The sequence below is a fragment of the Moschus berezovskii genome, chromosome 18 (genome assembly GCF_049115385.1).
Source record: "Moschus berezovskii isolate FMDL1 chromosome 18, NW_MosBer_1.0, whole genome shotgun sequence".
Taxonomy (NCBI): Eukaryota; Metazoa; Chordata; class Mammalia; order Artiodactyla; family Moschidae; genus Moschus; species Moschus berezovskii.
Window position 1 is genome coordinate 48,025,709 of NC_142477.1, and position 18,821 is coordinate 48,044,529.

Consider the following 18,821-nt stretch of genomic DNA (forward strand, 5'->3'; position numbering starts at 1 on the left):
ACTGAACAACCTTTGTATCATATAACCTTCAGTTCAGTTCAGTTCAGTTCAGTCGCTCAGTCGTGTCCAACCTTCAGGCCCCACCAAACATGGATTTTCCCCTGAAAATTTGGTAAACAGAGGTTTAAAGCAAGTCCATATAACAGTAGGCACAATGGAAACATGAACCTGATAATTCCCAGCTCCTAACTGTGGCCGAATTTTCTGTTGACTGAAGACAATGGTTCACACTTATTGCCCCAGCGTGCTTTTAGATTCAGGATGAGTCTTGAATTTTTCACTTATACAGTATGGAGCGCATTATTAATAGTTTCAGCTGAGTCAGTCAGGAAGTGTGTGTTAGATCTGTCTCATCTAGTATCATGTGACACATGTGCAGTGAGTTCTTACTGTAGTGCATGGTTGAATCTGCCGGATGACCTGGAACAATGTGCCCTTTTACCCCAGCATGTTTCAGAGATGATGCGTCTGACACCTCCCTTTCAGGGACAGCATGAAGGCATTCACTGATAAAAGAAGTTTACTTAGACATGAGAGGCTAGGAACATCAAACACCTTCAAATCTCCAGTGAGAATAGAAGAAGCAGGCCATGATGCTGCTATGAACAATCACTTGTACTGGGCAGTGCACCTCTGAACCATACAGGAAACTGCAAGATTCAGGAAACCACCAAGCTGCACTTGGTGAAGTCAGAGTAATAAGAAGCAATAATTTTTGATATGCATGTGATGGTGAATACAAATGGAATTAAATTGAGAGGTTTTGTGGTGCTGTAGTATCTAAAATTGGATTAAATAGAACATTAAAAACATACAAATAATTAAACATAAGTAATTTATAAGTACAGACAGTATTAATGAGTTTCAGCTTGTGAAATATTAAGTGAAAATGATATGCTGGCATGGTTAAAATATAGAGCTTTCAAAAATATTTGAGAAGTGTTTACATATCAGGTGGTGCTAGTGGTAAAGAACCTGTCTGTTAATATAGGAGACACAAGAGATGCAGGTTCAATCCCTGGGTGGGGAAGATTCCCTGGAGAAGGAAATGCCACTCCACTCCATTGTTTTTGCCTGGAGCATCCCACAGGCAGAAGAGCCTGGTGGGCTACAGTCTATTGGGCCAGAAAGTCAGACACGACTGGGTAACTGAGCACACACACATTTTTACATATCAAATCGATAAAATCCTCCCCAAATAATTATTGCTCTATTTATTTTTAAAAGTCATATAATTGACAGAAGTATTTCATACCATATACAGATATGCCATTTTAAAATTTTACAAATGATTGTATTTTTTAAAGTATTTGAAAAGAACTATAAGTTCAGCAATATAATAAAGTGAAAGTTAGTTGCTCAGTCATGTCTGACTCCTTGCCGATCCCATAGACTAGCCAGCCAGGCTCTTCTGTCCGTGGAATTCTCCAGCCAAGGATACTGGAGTGGGTAACCATTTCCTTCTCTAGGGGATCTTCCTAACATAGGGATCTGCATTGCAGGCAGATTCTTTACCATCTGAGCAGCCAGGGAAGTCCAATATAATAAATCTGTGAATTAATAAGTAAATACTCAGAAAATCAGATATTTTTAAAAAAATCTAGTGCCTCTTTTTTCTGTTAAAATATTCAGTTCATGAAGGATCCAGTGTGTGCTTTGATTATCTGGTTGGCTAGAATCAGACCTCCTATTCAAGAGGCAGGAGCATCTTAGTAGATTCCTGACCTATAAAATAAGCTATTTGGGTAGGAAGGGTCAAATCTAAATATTAGAAGTTCTCCCAAACAAATATTTAAATTACAAAGTGTCATATTCTTTTTTGGGTCATAGGATTCTGTGCCACTAATTAAGACTTGAAAGATGCAGGGCTGTTGATTCATAAGTATCCCAATTTCCTCTCAAGTTTGTCCAGTGCAGAAAAAGAATGGGTCTTAGAAAACAGGAGGTGGTCTTTGTAAGCTGAACCAAGTGCGGTGATGCCAGCCCTAGCTGCTGTGCCAGTTATGCTCTCCCTGATGGAATAAATCACTATAGTCCCCAGCACATGGTACCCAACTGTTGTTACTGTTTAGTCTCGAAGTTGTGTCCGACTCTTTTGCAATTCCTTGGACTATATCCCTCCAGGCTCCTCTGTGCATGGGATTTCCCAGGCAAGAATACCAGAGTGGGTTGCCATTTCCTTCTCCGGGGATATTCCTGACTCAGGGATCAAACCTGTGGCTCCTGTATTGGCAGCTGGATTCTTTACCTTCGAACCACTTGGGAATCCCACCCAACTGTTAGTCTAGTGAATATTTCCTTTCCTTGGTCCAATTTAAAGAAGTCTTCATACTTCCAAAGCAATTTGTTGCACTTTGTTTGCCTGTGTTCTGACATAATTTTCATTACACAGAAGCATTTTCAACACTCATTGTATCATGAACTGAAAAAAACACTAATCTGAGAGCTATTATCTTAGCATACCTGTGACATTAGATGCATCTGTGATTTATTTGACAGTCATCTATCCTAACAACTTTTCATGATACTAATTTGAATCCTTTAGCTTTGAACATGACTAGCATATTTCATCTGCTTTTAGCTAAATTGATTTCCTGGATGTTAGATAGCTGACTGAGGCCCTTCTGGATAAAATTACCTATTGTCATTCCAATTGCCGTATCTTCCAAGTCTTTGTCTTTGTATTTATTTATTTATTTTTCAGTGAGACCGAATGTGTGACAAGCATTTGTTTCATGCTTCTAATTAGAGTCAATACAAAAGTAGGAACAGCTGACTCAGAGATTTATCATGTAAGCCTGATTTATGCTTTCATGAAATCACAGTGTGCTAGATGAAGGCTGGTCTCCCAACTCAACAGGAATTATAGTGGTATTTGTCTTTTCAAGTGGCATCATTTAACTGAGGAAAAAGAAAAGGCAGCCTTCCAAAACCCAGTGGGTGCCAGTAACCCGAAGTGCACTTCTGCAGGGTAGCTTCCTGCCGAGTGTTTGCTGGTAAACTTGGAACTGCTATACTGCATACATCAGTTCAAATTTAGCTGCTTCAAAGAACATTTTTAAAATAATGCCATCCAGATAGGAAGAGAGACCAAAGAAGATGTGGGGGGTGAGGGACATAAGAGGAAAAGGAGAGAAATCCTAGAGGACAAGTAGGAAACATTATCCTCTGTTTGTTTTTTTCAGTTGCTCATTCTATTGCATCACCAAAATCATAGTCTTCAGACAACATGAAAACTAGTAGTTAGCAATGCAACAAAATCTAAAAAGTGAATTTTTTCAAACTCTGTTTTGGATGAGTAGAAAGCTGATTGCCCCATGAAAGTTTCAAGTTGTTTAACACCAGCAATGTGCTAGGTCAGAGTGGCAAATACTTAGCAAAATTACAGTGACTCCTTTCAGCCATGTCTTTGACTATTACTGATGGATCATGGGGCTTCCCAGGTGGCACCAGTGGGACCTAGCTATGGTGCTAGGAGACATAAGAGACTCCCTGGGAAGATCCCCTGGAGGAGGGCATGACAACCTATGCCAGTATTCTTGCCTGGAGAGTCCAATGGACAGAGGAGCCTGGCAGGCTACAGTCCAAAGGGTTGCAAAGAGTCAGACATGACTGAAGCTGTTTGGCACACATGCAATGGATCGTGGCATTATGCTTCTCTAAGCCCAGGAAAGTCCTCATATAACTTTTTTTGTTGTTTTTTTTTAATTATCACAGTGGGAGGACTACTGCTTGGTTATAGGTATAAAACAATATAACACTTACCTGCCCTTTCTTTTCTAGATTAAACATTAAATGCAAAGTGAAGTCTCCTTTTACCTATACACCTGTCCTTCATCATCTCCATGTTTCTCATTAATACATAGAATGAAAGATGCAGTACATAGGGAAAGAAAAGAAAAAAAATCTTTTTTTTACAAAGCTTGTTTGAACATTCTTGTATTGCTAATTTCTGTTCTTTTACTTTATGGTATTTAATACCCCCATTTTTACCACAGTACACTACAATTATATTACAGGAAAATAACCATTTCCATTTCTTACTTCCCATTCATTAAAAAAAAAAAAATGTTTTAGATGCTTTTGAGCTTCTCATAACAATCACAAAGGAACCAGGGCATTTCAAACCATAAAAAAGTGTTAGTCACTCAGTCGTGTCCGACTCTGCTGTATTTATTCATGAAACTTTATATCTCCCACTGCCTAGGCTTGCCTTTGTCTTAGTATCTCTTGTTTCTGGCATTTATTCAATGATTGATATCTTTAAGTTGTAAATTACTATATTATCTTGTTTTTGTTTAGTTGCTAAGTCATGTCTGACTCTGCAACCCCATGGACTGTAGCCTGCCAGTCTTCTCTGTCCATGGAATTTTCCAGGCAAGAATAATGGAGTAAGTTGCCATTTCCTTCTTCAGGGGATCTTCGCAATCTAGGGATCAAAGGAAATTTTTCTAACATCACTGATCACTCAAGAAATACCCACATTAACCTTCTAGCAAACAGTTCCTGCTTATGCCCCAATACGTGAGATTAGGTGATTCTAAGTAAACATGAGGAAAATATTGTAACATTTTTTGCTCTCATTCATATTGTTCTCCCAGCTCCAGAAATCCAGATTAAATGGATTTTGCAGAGCACTTCCACTTATTCTAATAAACTGCTATCAATGAAATCCAACATTCATTTTTGAGTAAAAATTATAACACTGTTTTTGAAACTGAAAATAAGAGAATAAACTAAACAGCACATTCATGTATCAAGACAATTCTTTATCACCATCAAAATTCATTTAACTAGAAGTTCTCAAATTATTTTCAACTCAAGTAAAGACAATAAGGCCACTGGAGTCATTTCCTCGTCTGTGTCAACTAACTCATCTTTCAGTTCCAGTTCCCCCTAAATTCCTGTCTATAGCTTTAACAGCTTTCTTCTTGCACCTAATGGGCACTGCATCATTGGCACAGATTTTTCTCATTTTGAAAGTGAAAGTGTTAGTTGCTCAGTCATGTCCACTCTTTGCAACCCCATGGACTGTACTGTCCTTAGAAATCTCCAGGCAAGAATACTCCTCAGATCAAAATCCCATTCCCTAACAGTTTTCAGATTATCTGCATTTAAAATGTCTGGAATCTGGAGGCCATAGGCTCAGCAGTAAAGAATCTGCCTGCCGGTGCAGGAGCCTCTGTTCCATCCCTGGGTCAGGAAGATCCCCTAGAGAAGGAAACAGCAGGTCACTCCAGTATTCTTGCCTGGAGAATTCCTTGGACAGAGGAGGCTGGTGGGCTACAGTCCATGGAGTTGCAAAGAGTCAGACATGACTTAGAGACTAAACAACAACAAGCAGTCTTGGTACAGTATCCAATCCTGCTCCAGGGTCTGCTTGATGAATACCTCCTGGGAACAGTGCTTATGGCCCTGTCATTTCCTTGAGGCTATTCTTCTCCTCAACCCAACTCCAGCTCACTGCTGTATCGATGCAAATACCTTTCAACTAATTTACAAGCATCTCTCTTTCAATATCCTACTTTTGGGGGATCAAGATGATTTTGGAACCAGTGTCGTTTTCACCAGTAAGGCTGAGGCGCAATGCCTTTCATTCTTCAGTTTTTCCTTTTTATTTTTTTCTTGTTCAAGGACTTCTCGTATAGGATGGATGACTTTTTTTCTTGCCCTACCTTTTTTCCTTTGGTGCTTTAGGCATGGCAGCATCCCCCCAGCCTGGCACCTCCCTCCGGATCTCCGACTCCACACGTGGATTGGGCAGCATGGGGAGCTCACAAGGTGACTCCCGTCCATGCCTTGCCAAAAATAAATAACAAGCAGGTCAGTCGTAAATTTACAGTACAGTGGAAGAATAGGATTGCTGATGTCTTTCCTGCCCATCTCAAAGGTGTCATTCCAGTCTCTGAAATGGTATACCTATGTGACTTATCCACTATTTTTTTAGTGGAAAAGTGCTTTTTGAATGAAAAATTTTTCCTTCTTTAATTTGAGGCTGTGGACAAATATGTTGTTGCCATTGAATAAGAAGTATATACACTAATATGAAATAAGGTTTTTAGAATATCTGAGCACAATAAATGAAGTGGAAACTCCTAGTCTTTACATTTTATTATACTTGAGTTTAGGCCTGTAAATTGCTTTGTTTCTCCCACTCTTTTTCTAAGCTTGAAGTCTTTCTTAGTCACCACTGCTCACTAAGAAGCTGCTCTTTGTCTGCACTCCCACCATGCATTCTTGCTTTCTCTCCTTCTTTCCCCAAAACACTCGCAAAACAACCCCTTCTTTGTACCATGTGCGTTGCCTCTGAGCCAAATTTAGTAGAATTTTATAAATGCCCACAAAGCATGGGCGGGCTGGCAATCCAAATGTGATGGCCATGTTCTTCATTTTGTTCAAGACTTTATTTTGTACGAGACTTTGTACAGAACTTCATACACAGAACTTATTTTTTTCTTTTGAGATATTGTACACAATGTATGCAAAGAACAGTCCATTTGCAGTCACACAGCATGGGTTAGATTTCCATTCCCTCTGCTTACAGCTGAGTAGCTTTATTCTTTATCCTCACTTGTAAAATTGGGGAAATATAATTTACCATAATCAAATGAGAATATATCTAAGTTATATAAACATTGTGTGTGACAATAAATGAGAGCTCCATTTTCACTTTTCCATTTAGCTTCCTTTCCTAACTGACTATATATTTTTTAAATCTTTCCATGCTGGCTAGTCATCCAAGAGCTTCCCTGGTGGCTCAGATGGTAAAGAAACTGCCTGCAATACAGGAGACTTGGGTTTGATCCCTGGCTCAGGAAGATCCCCTGGAGAAGGAATGGCTGCCCACTCCAGTTTTCTTAGGCTTCCCTGGTGAATCAGCAGGTAAAGAATCTGCCTGCAATGCTGGGAGATCTGGGTTCGATCCCTGCATTGGGAAGACCACCTGGAGAAGGGAAAGGTTGCCTGCTCCTATATTCTTGCTTGGAGAATCCCATGGAGCCATTCATAATTATATGTAATGCTTCGGGAGTGATCAAAATAAATCAGGAGTTGAACTGTAAACTCTTTCATAGAAATTATGTATATGCATGTTTGGTCATTTGTATATTGTAAAATTCAGTGTGTAAATGGTGTTAAAGGGCATTAGAGGGATTTTTTAAAATTCAGGTATGAAGTAATATTTTAAGGAATAATAAAATAATAGCATGAAATATTGCTCAGAATATGGATCTTTTATCCCTGGCTGAGGCAGAGTTTAGTACACTTGTTAACTTTTTTGTGCTTCCATATCTGTCTGCTGCCCTCTGTTGCCCTCTATTCTTTCCTTAGAAATGTCCAAAGAAAATCTCTTCACCGTTTTCTTCCCAACCCCAAACCTCTTTTCCTCCTCCTTCATTTTATTCATCTTTTCTGATGCCAGTGTTCTAGGCACTGTTTAGACAGATTTATCTTCATAGCTTTGCCCTGATACATAACACACAAATAATGATTTCTACATTTTTGGAAGATGGTACTAGGAAATCGTTTCTTTAGACTATTGTACTGAAAATAGTGATGCTTAAATTTATGTGATGTTTTGCACAAAAATAAATACATACATTTCAACAGTTGCAACAAATAAAATACACAGTGTTTACACAGTGATACAGGAATGCTCTCCAAGCGAAATTAAAGAAGCCAAAATTATTACAGTATATAGAAGAAAACTACTTTTGATTTTAGCAAATATTTAAAATTATATATAGGTCATCTAAGCCAAAATCCTGAAATCAGTCTCAACTGGTCTCTTTTCCCTACCCTGGAAGTACAATTGATAGACAAACCTTGTTATATTTTTCCTTTTAAATCTGCTCACTCCACAGATGTTTATTGTGCCTGATTCTGTTCTAAATACTGGAGAAAGAAACACGAATAAATAGACAAAAATTGATGTGGTCGTAAAGCTTGCATGCTGGTGTGTGCACTGGTGGGGGGTTGGGCAGTGAGGAAGTGGGACAATTAAAGAAGTGCGGAAAATATACAATATGTCAGAAATGCCTGGAGAAAACTTAGTCTTGGGGAAAGAGCACAGGGAGTGCCAGAAGGAAGAGGAGTGGCTCACCGCTCAAAGAGCCAGATGGGGATTAGAGTCTAGGGATGAAGAATGACCTGCGAGTCCCAGGGCTTCTGGTGGTGACTGATGTAAATGGGGATAAAGGGCATAATGAGATTTTTACTGATGGTGTCAACAGAGATAATGGTGGTGACGCTAGCAGTGCTGGGAGGGGGCAAACCAGCGGGGGCGGGAGGGGGGACTTCCTGTAAGGAGAAAAGCTAAGGCCTCTAATTCATTCTTGCCAGGAGTGGTGATGGGGGCAGGCAATGGCACCCCTGAGAGCCTGCACAATTCCTAGACCCTCCCTGGACTCTTGCCAATGCAGTTTCTTCCCCAAATCTCTCCCCTCCTTTCCATCTCCCCTTAGCTCTCTTCCAGTTTACACCCATAACAGCTCTGCCAGGGCTTAGTTTTGCTTCCAGGAGTTCATTTTTCACACAATCAGATAAACTACCTGAAAAACAAATCCGGCCATGTAATTTTCACTCCAAACCTTTCCTGGTCAAAAATCATGAGCACATAAGCTACCCCCTTGTTCCTGGATCATATTTTCTGTTCAGACCGTATTTTTGGTTCAAATCATACAAAGCTGCTCTTAGTTACTGGCCCAGGACATTCTTTCATCCCACATATTCTTTTCTTGCCACTCCTTCGAGGTGAAATGCCCTTTCTCCTTTCTTAACCTGACAAAATCTTTCTCAACTTTCAAGACACGGCTTTAGTGTTCTTACCTTCAACGTGCCTTTCAAGAAGCCCGGATAAAGTGCTGTGTCTCAGAAGTACCATTCTACCCCAAGCACACCTTTTGTGTGGTATCTAAAGTATCCTGGATTGCTAGATCCACAAGGACAAGAACCATGCATTATTCATCTGAAGCTCTCAGAGGACAGCAAGCTGTCTGTTTATTAAGCAAATAAAAATCAATAGACTACATTGAAACTCTGCTTTGCGAATCCTGTTTTCTGACCTAGAATGCAGTCTCCAGGTTGCCAGTGGTATGGTGAAAAATTAGTTTGAAATACACATTTTTATTATTTTTTTCCTCCAGTTCTTTAGTTCATCAGTACCATCTAAGCTGCTTCAAAGAGAAGTAGGATTGTTACGAAGGAATGACAAAAAGAAAAAAAATAATAAGCAAGGAAGGATTCATGCTGAGTTTTTCAACTTCTAAAGCAGTCTTTGAAGAATCAAACAAAAAAACAGAAAAGTTGGGCACAGAGTTGGGGGTCACACTGATGAAAGGGAAGTACAGAAAGGAGTGTCAACCTAGGTTATGGGCAGACTTGAGATTGGTTTATCTTAGGGAAGAACAGGAGTTGGAGAAGAGGGTGCTGATATATGATGACTCAGTATAGCCTCTGGGATTAATAAGGATTTTAAGGGAAGAGCACATGAACCACTATCTTTTTCCTATTATATAAAAAACAAAATGAAAAAGCAAACAAATAAAATCTTTAGTTTTGCAATTCTAAATGTACAATAAAAACATCTAGACTCTTAGTTCTGATATAGGATTTTATTTTGTGACCTTACCAGTGTCTGTCTCTGAAATATTGGCAAATCATAGCCTACAGAGCAAGGAAGAACCAGAGAGAATCTTGTATGGTTCAGTTCAGTCACTCAGTCGTGTCTGACTCTGTTACCCCTTGGACTGCAGCACCCAAGGCCTCCCTGTCCATCACCAACTCCTGAAGCTTAATCAAGCTCATACCTATCACATGGTTGCCATCCAACCATCTCATTCTCTGACATCCCCTTCTCCTCCCACCTTTAATCTTTCCCATCATCAGGGTCTTTTCAAATGAGTTGGTTCTTCACGTCAGGTGGCCAAAGTATTGGAGCTTCAGCTTCAGCATCGGTCCTTCCAATGAATATTCAGGACAGATTTCCTTTAGGATGGACTGGTTGGATCTCCTTGCAGTCCAAGGAACTCTCAAGAGTCTTTTCCAACACCACAGTTCAAAAGCATCAATTCTTCGGTGATCAGCTTTCTTCACAGTCCAAATCTCACATCCATACATGACCACTGGAGAAACCATAGCTTTGACTAGATGGACCTTTGTTGGCAAAGTAATGTCTCTGCTTTTTAATATGCTATCTAGGTTGGTCACAACTTTTCTTCCAAGGAGCAAGCATCTTTTAATTTCATGGCTGCAGTCACCATCTGCAGTGATTTTGGAGCTCACACTGCTTCCATTGTTTCCCCATCTATTTGCATTGAAGTGATGGGACCAGATGCCATGATCTTAGTTTTCTGAATGTTGAGTTTTAGCCAAATTTTTCACTCTCCTCTTTACTTTCATCATGAGGCTCTTTGCTTTCTACCATAAGGGTGGTGTCATCTGCATATCTGAGGTTATTGATATTTCTCCTGGCAATCTTGATTCCAACTTGTGCTTCATCCAGCCCAGAATTTTGCACGATGTACTCTGTATATATGTTAAATAAGTAGGGTGACAATATACAGCCTTGATATACTCATTTCCTGATTTGGAACCAGTCTGTTGTTCCATGTCCAGTTCTAACTGTTGCTTCTTGACCTGCATACAAATTTCTCAGGAGGCAGGGCAGGTGGTCAGGTATTCCTATCTCTTGAAGAATTTCCCAGTTTGCTGTGATCCACAGAGCCAAAGTTTTTGGCATAGTCAATAAAGCAGAAATAGATGTTTTTCTGGAACTCTTGCTTTATTGATGATCCAACAGATGTTGACAATTTGATCTCTGGCTCCTCTGCCTTTTCTCAGTCCAGCTTGAACATCTGGAAGTTCACGGTTCACATACTGTTGAAGCCTGGCTTGGAGGATTTTGAGCATTACTTTGCTAGCGTGTGAAATGAGTGCAATTGTGCAGTAGTTTGAACATTCTTTGGCATTGCCTTTCTTTCGGAATCTTGTACAGGGATCTACAAACATTTTTTTTAAAGTAGAACTTATTTTTCAGATTAAAGTTTATAGAAAATCTTGATTTACAGCCAGACAGAATTAAGACTTCCTTGGTGAAGGAATGGAGCCCAAAGCTCCAGTGTCCTGAGTCAGCACCGACCCACCTCTGTGAAATTTAGGGCTCCAAAGACTATGACTTGAACACTACCAGTCTAGGGTAACTTCTGTATTTTGTGGATGAGGAGACTGGGTTATGACAAATTTAAATGATTTGTGCTAGAGTAAAGGAAATCTGGAATAATGACATCTAGGGCTACCGGACACGACTGAAGTGACTTAGCAGCAGCAGCAGCAGCAGGGCTACATCCTAGAGTGTTTGCTGATAGCCCAGTTATTGAGTCATCTTTACCTTTGTATACATCTCAAAAGCATCCTCTCTAATTGAGAAGTAAATATGCATAGATGTCTTCACTTGAGGGATTTTTTAGAGGCTCAGATCAATAACAGTGAGAAGAGAGTTTATTTTTTCACTAGATACACATTATACAGCATATCAATATCTGTCCTGCAGCCTCTCTACAAGTTATAAAAAATCAAATTGCTCCAATATTCTTGAGCTAAGGCCATACACTACATTACTATTTAAGAATCATTTATGAACCAAATGATTGCACAACTAGTATAATTAAATTTATGATATTTAACAGGGATTTATGCCATACATTAAGTACAAAAACGGCTTACACTTGACTTTTTAAATGTAAACTAGAACACTCTTAGCCCCTTGTAAGAACTTAGTTGAACATTACATCATAAATATGTAACACACGTTAAAAGATGTTGGTTAAGGAGCCATGGCTCAAAATCTGATCCTCCTCCTTTTCCATTGTGTTACAATTTCATCCTTCTTCATAGATCACAGATCAACATGCTGCTGCTGCTGCTGCTAAGTTGCTTCAGTCGTGTCCAACTCTGTGCGACCCCATAGATGGAAGCCCACGAGGCTCCCTGTCCCTGGGATTCTCCAGGCAAGAACACTGGAGTGGGTTGCCATTTCCTTCTCCAATGCATGAAAGTGAAAAATGAAAGTGAAGGCATTGAGTCGTGTCTGACTCTTTGCGACCCCATGGACTGCAGCCTACCAGGTTCCTCAACATGAGACACTTTTAAATAAAGAACTTGGATATTTTTATTGAAGGGTAAATCTCACAATACCACTTTTTGAACATACTTAGGAAGTAATTCTCTCTGATAAATTTTTTTACTATTCTCTTTTTTTAAATGCTATCATAGAATATAAACACTTATTAAGTAATTTTATAAAAATCAAAGAAATTTATAAGGCAGCTCACTTTTTAGAATGACAAATATAAGAGTAGAATTCATTTTAAAAACATAATGGAAGTTTCCAAATATATCCACAAATATAAAGTATTATTAAAGTTTTTCCTGGTAATGTTTATCTTATCTAAGTGAACACTGAAATGTCAAAATTCCCTCCCAGTCATTCTGAGAGTTTAAAATTAATCTTAATGTGACCTAGGCACCAAATGCTTGTCCCACATAAAATTACAGGAACAAATTTTTGCTGGACACCTTGGCAAAGCTCTTTCTTTTCCCTAAATAGCTTTTCTGAGGATAGAATGCAGTTACCTTAATAAGAACTGTCATTTAATAAATTTTCCTCAGGGTATGGGGAAGGATTCTGTGGTTTGGCAGAAAGGTATGGATTCAGTAGTGGCAAAACCTAATATTTATAAACTTAAAAATCATGATAACTACTATTTTAAAACACTGATATAAAGAGCACCTCAGAGTATAATTTGATATATAGTTAACTCTATAACAGCATGGCTGTGACTATTTTTAAGCCCAACGTTTACCAAACCATATCTCAATGCATTTATCCCAGATCTACATAATAAATGATAGTTTACTATATGTCTAACTTGTTTTATGTATTTAATTCAACATACCAATAAATAAATTAGCAGTTTCTGAAGTCTTCATATACACTTAAAATTGAGTGTGATACAAAATATTTAACAACAAAAAAATCTCTTCTGAGTTTTGATCTCAGGAAGACAATAAACATACTTTTCCTAGTCTTTCCTAAACATTACTAAACAATCCCCTTAATATTATTCATAAAACAAACATAGATAGCCTCTGGAAGATAGAAAAAGGCAGAATGGCTAGAAATTTTGGGACCCAAAGAAGAGATAATGATACTTCCCTAGGTTTTCTTTTCTGCAAATATCTCAGACTGAGAGTTTCAGAGACTGATAATCCAAAAGCACAAACAAACAAAGAAAAGAGTTCAAACAAAGTAATGCTTTCTCTCTAGCCAAAGAACATCCAGGAAAACAGAAACCTGTTTTTCGTTTGTTTGTTTGTTTGTTTTTTACAATAACCACCCTATTTCAGGAAACTGCCACAGAAAAAAAATATTCCTTGTACAACTACAGAAGCCAAATTCAGTTCAGTTCAGTTCAGTTCAGTCCAGTTCAGTTGCTCAGTCGTGTCCGACTCTCCGCAACCCCATGAATCACAGCACGCCAGGCCTCCCTGTCCATCACCAACTCCCGGAGTTCACTCAAACTCATGTCCACAGAGTCGGTGATGCCATCCAGCCATCTCATTCTCCGTCGTCCCCTTCTCCTCCCGCCCCCAACCTTTCCCAGCATCAGAGTCTTTTCCAGTGAGTCAACTCATCGCATGAGGTGGCCAAAGTATTGCAACTTCAGCTTTAGCATCAGTCCCTCCAATGAACATCCAGGATTGATCTCCTCTAGAATGGACTGGTTGGATCTCCTTGCAGTATAAGGGACTTGGACATTAAAAGTCAAATCAGACAAAACAAAGCAAAAATTATCAGAGACAAAGTTTTTCTATGATGATAATAGGGCAGTTCCACAAAAGATACATAGCAGTCTTAAATAAGTATGCACCAAGCAAAATATATAAAGCAAAAATTAATAGAATTGTGGAAGTAAATTATATATGGAGATTTCAACTTCTGTCTCAAAAATTGAAAGAATAACAAGAAAATCATCCAAGATATAGAAGAACTAAACAATCAAGCAATAGAATATGACTGACATTTATAGAACAGTTGACCAAAAAAAAAGGGGCGGGGCTTCCCTAGTGACTCAGATGGTAAAAGATCTGACTGCAATGCAGAAGACCTGGGTTTGATCCCTGGGTTGGGAAGAAACCCTGGAGAAGGGAATGGCTACCCACTCCAACATTTTTGCCTGGAGAATTCCATGGACAGAGGAGCCAGGCAGGCTACAGTCCATGGAGTCACAAAGAATCAGATATGACTGAGCAACTAACATTTTCACTTTTGACCAAAAAAATAGAATTCACATTATTTTACAGTACCGCAGAACAATTAGCAAGTTAGATCATATCTATAGCCATAAGATAAACATCAATAACCTTAAAGAATTAAAATCACAGAATATTTTTAATAACCACAATGGAATCAAATTAGAAACCAATAACAGAAAGAGGATAGAATCTGAAAAATCTTGGGAACTAACAACATACTTTAAAAGCACAAACATAAAACATGGTTTAAAGAGAAAGACTCTAGAAAAAATACACTGCATCAGTGAAAATTAAAACACAGCACCTAAAAATTGGTAGGATACAGCTAAAGCAGTCCTGAGAGGGGAATTTATAGTACTAATTATATACATCATGAAAGATTTTTCAAGGTCTTAGTCTATGCTTTCATCTCAAGAACCTAAAGAAAAAGGAAGGAAATAATAAAGACATGATCAGAAATCAATGAACATGAAAACCTAAAAACAAAAGAAAAAATTCAATGAGACAAAAATTTGGTTCTTTGAAAAATAGTAAAACTGAAACTCCAGCACCACTACCAAAATAACAGAGAGAAGACATATATTGCAGACACTGGGAGTGAAGAAGGCGATACCACACAGACCCCTCACATGTCAGCAGAATAACCGTAGGATGATAGGAATAATCCCACAGATTAAATCTGACAACATAAATGGAATGGGCCACTTTCTCAAAAACAAACTACCATAAATCAAATGTGAAGTGCATCATTTCGATAGCTCCATAACTATTAAAAATTCAATTCATAATTATAAGCACTCTGAAAAGAGAAGTCTCCAGGCCCAAATGGTTACACTGGAGAATTCTACCAAATATTCAAATTAAAACCAATTCTACACAATTGCTTCCAGAAAGTAGAAGAGATTGGAATGATTTCTATTCATTCGTGAAACTAATATTACCCTGACACCAAAATCAGACAAAGATGGTACAAAAAGGAAAACTGCAAATCAAGATCCCTCATTAAAATGGCAACAAGAATTCTTAGCAAATTCAATTATTCAATATATAAAAAGAATAATATAGCATAACCAGGTGAGATTTATTTTATGAACAACTGGATTATTTGAAAATCTAGCAATATAATTCCTCTTGTTAACAGGATAAAAAGAAAAATTATATGATCATATCAATTCAAAATAAGCATTTGACAAAATCCAATACCCATTCATAATGAAATCTCTCAGAGAAACAGAAATAAAGAACTGAGTTAATTGATAAAAGAGAAATTCTAAAAAATAAAGCTAACATTGTACTTGATAAAAGACTGAATATTTTCCATCTCAGATCAGGAAACATCAAGCATGCTTCCTCTTATCTCTCTTACGCAACATGCTGCTGGAAGTCCTACCAAGTGCAAAGGCCAAAGGAAAAAAAAGAAAGAAAAAAGAAAAAGAAGACAAAAGGGATGCCTATCAAAAGGGAAGAAATAAAATTGGATAAATCTAAAGAATTATACTGAGTGAAAAAACCGGATCTGAAACATGTATACTATGCGGTTCCATTTATGTATTTTTCCTGAAATGGCAAAATTACAGAAATGGAAAAGAGATTACTGATTGCCAGTGGTTAAGATGGAAGTGGCTACCCTGGTAGCTCGGATGTTTAAGGATCCTCCTGTAACGCAGGAGACCTGGGTTCAGTCTCTGGGTTGGGAAGATCCTCTGGTGACGGGAATGGCAACCCATTCCAGTATTCTTGCCTGCAGAATCCCATGGACAGAGGATCCTGGTGGCACACAGCCCAGGAGGTCACAAAGAATTGGACATGACTGAGCTATTAAGCACATCCACAAGAAGGTAGTAGGGGTGGGAGGGAAGTGGGGATGGTTATGAAATGGCAACACGAAGGATCCTTGCGGTAATGTCAATGTTTTGGGGTCAGTTCTATCAATGCCAATGTTCAGATTGTGATATTGAACCACAGTTTTGCAAGAGGTTATCCCTAGGCGAAAAGGGAAGATATGGGTTTCTGTATTATTTCATACATGTGAATCTACAATTATCCCATAATAAAGAGCTAAATTTTAAAAGATGGGAACCAAAAAAGCCTCTTCTCATATAGACCCGTTATCTAGTTTGGATGTAGGAGAGAAACATAATTAAAAAAAATAAAAGAGAAGAAAAAGTTTTTGAGAGATATGACTAGAGAAAGGAGGAAAATACGTCAGCTGTATTATTTGAGTTTTTATAAAGGAAGGAATGGCCTGGAGTTTGAAAACTGAGTGCACTGTTCACAGGTGAAGATGGCCATCTTGGGAAGATGAAGAGGAGCAAGACTAAGAAATTAAGTGATTAACTGAGAGGACTGCCTCTTAAAATTGCACTGGTACAAGCAAGCAAACAGAAAGCAAACAAGCACACAATACAAACCTTGCGCTTCAATCTTCTCAGAGGAATGGAGTATGAGGAAAAAATTTTCAGTTTAGGAAATTCGTCTCCTTGGTGGATGTGATACTCTTGTCTTCCATAACATTGTTGAGAATCTAAATCACTTAATGATTTAGGGCTGAGAAAACTTTCTTCAGATTAAAAACAACCCTGAAGTAACTCCAGCTTGAGGTCCATCTAGTCAAAGCTATGGTTTTTCCAGTGGTCATGTATGGATATGAGAGTTGGACTGTGAAGAAAGCTGATCGCCGAAGAATTGATGCTTTTGAACTGTGGTGCTGGAGAAGACTCTTGAGAGTCCCTTGGACTGCAAGGAGATCCAACCAGTCCATCCTAAAGGAGATCAGTTCTGGGTGTTTATTGGAAGGACTGATGCTGAAGCTGAAACTCCAATACTTTGGCCACCTCATGCAAAGAGTTGACTCACTGGAAAAGACTCTGATGCTGGGAGGGATTGGGAATGGGAGGATACAGGGACGACAGAGAATTAGATGACTGGATGGCATCACCGACTCGATGGACATGAGTTTGAGTGAACTCCGGGAGTTGGTGATGGACAGGGAGGCCTGGCGTGCTGTAATTCATGGGGTCGGCAGAGAGTCAGACACAACTGAGTGTCTGCACTGAACTGAACTGAGGTAACTCCTGGCCTCTAATTATCAGTGGTTTCTCCCAACATTTATTCTTGGAAAATTCTTAGATCTGCTTCACCAAAAGCAGTCCTGAGAACAAGATTTGTAACACCTTTATTGAGGAAGTGCTTTTAGGAAAACCATAAGGGAGTGATGGAAGCAAGAGAGAAGGGAAAGAAACCAAGGTGTTTGCGAAAGAAGGCAAGATCCCATGAAGGGCAGTTTCAGCCTGATTCTGGAGGGGATCTCGGAGTATATCCTAACCAGAGATGAGGAAACTGAAATTTTACATCTCCACACCAGTCAGTCAAGATAATGAAAAAAATAAGTGAGTAAAATACATGTTAGTTGTTGATGAATAGACAATCGGGAGAGACTTCACTGATATAAAGCTAATTTTGTAAAACTGAGGATGATTTTGAGAGAGAGAATAGGCCATATTATGTGCAGCTTCTGAAACAAGAACATATTTGGTATGATGGAGGGATCGCTATACAGAGTGAGCGAGAGGAAAGGGCAGAATGATACCAGTTGAGTTCAGAAAGATAATTGTGATGTGGTTGCAGAGAGTGAAGGTACAGAAGTTGAACAGATAACAACTTATAAGCCATAGTAAGGGGCTTATCTGGTTGCTCAGATGGTAAAGAATCTGCCTTACAATGTGAGATATTTGGGTTCAATCCCTGGGTCAAGAAGATCCCCTGGAGAAGGAAATGGCTACCCACTCCAGTATTCTTGAATGGAGAGTTCCAAGGACAGAGGAGCCTGGCAGGCTACAGTCCATAGAGTCCCAAAGAGTTGGACATGACTGAGTGACTAACACTTTCACTTTTTTTCAAGCCATAGTAAAGTTTTTTATTTTCACTCTGAGATGGAAATAATTTGATTATTTTTTAAGCTAAAGAATAGCATAATGTTTTCTAAAGAATGTCTCTTGCTGCTTCATTGAAATTTTGACTGATGGTTGTCAGAAAAGGAAACATGAAACCATGAACCATTTAGGAAGCTAAAGAAAAATTCAGGCATAAAAGGATAGCTGTTGTTGTTTAGTTGAAAAGTCCTGTCCTACTCTTTTCGCGACACCATGGATTGCAGCCCTCCAGGCTCCTCTGTCCATGGGATTTCCCAGGCAAGAATACTGCAGTGGGTTGCCATTTCCTTCTCCAGGGGATCTTTCCAACCCAGAGATCAACCCGTGTCTCCTGAATTGACAGGCAGATTCTTTACAACTGTACCACCAGGGAAGCCCTAAAATGATAGTACTTTTTACCAAAGTGATATTGGTAGAGGTAAAGAAAAATTGTAGAATTCTAGATATTTGTTTTGAGTGTAGTCAACAGCATTTGCAGATGTGGTATGTAAGAGAAAGAGAGAGGCAGGGATGAGCCCAAGGTCTCCCAGCTGAGCCACTAGAAAAATGAGGGTGTTGATTACTGAGATAAAAAAT

General features: G+C 38.8%; 2 pseudogenes; one reads left to right on the forward strand and one right to left on the reverse strand.

The window, feature by feature from the left end:
* Positions 1-4,803: 4,803 nt before the first annotated feature.
* On the reverse strand, positions 4,804-5,701 carry LOC129553090 (translation machinery-associated protein 16 pseudogene; annotated as a pseudogene).
* Positions 5,700-18,821, forward strand: part of LOC129553089 (cytochrome c oxidase assembly protein COX11, mitochondrial pseudogene) — a 114,826-nt pseudogene continuing 101,704 nt past the window's right edge.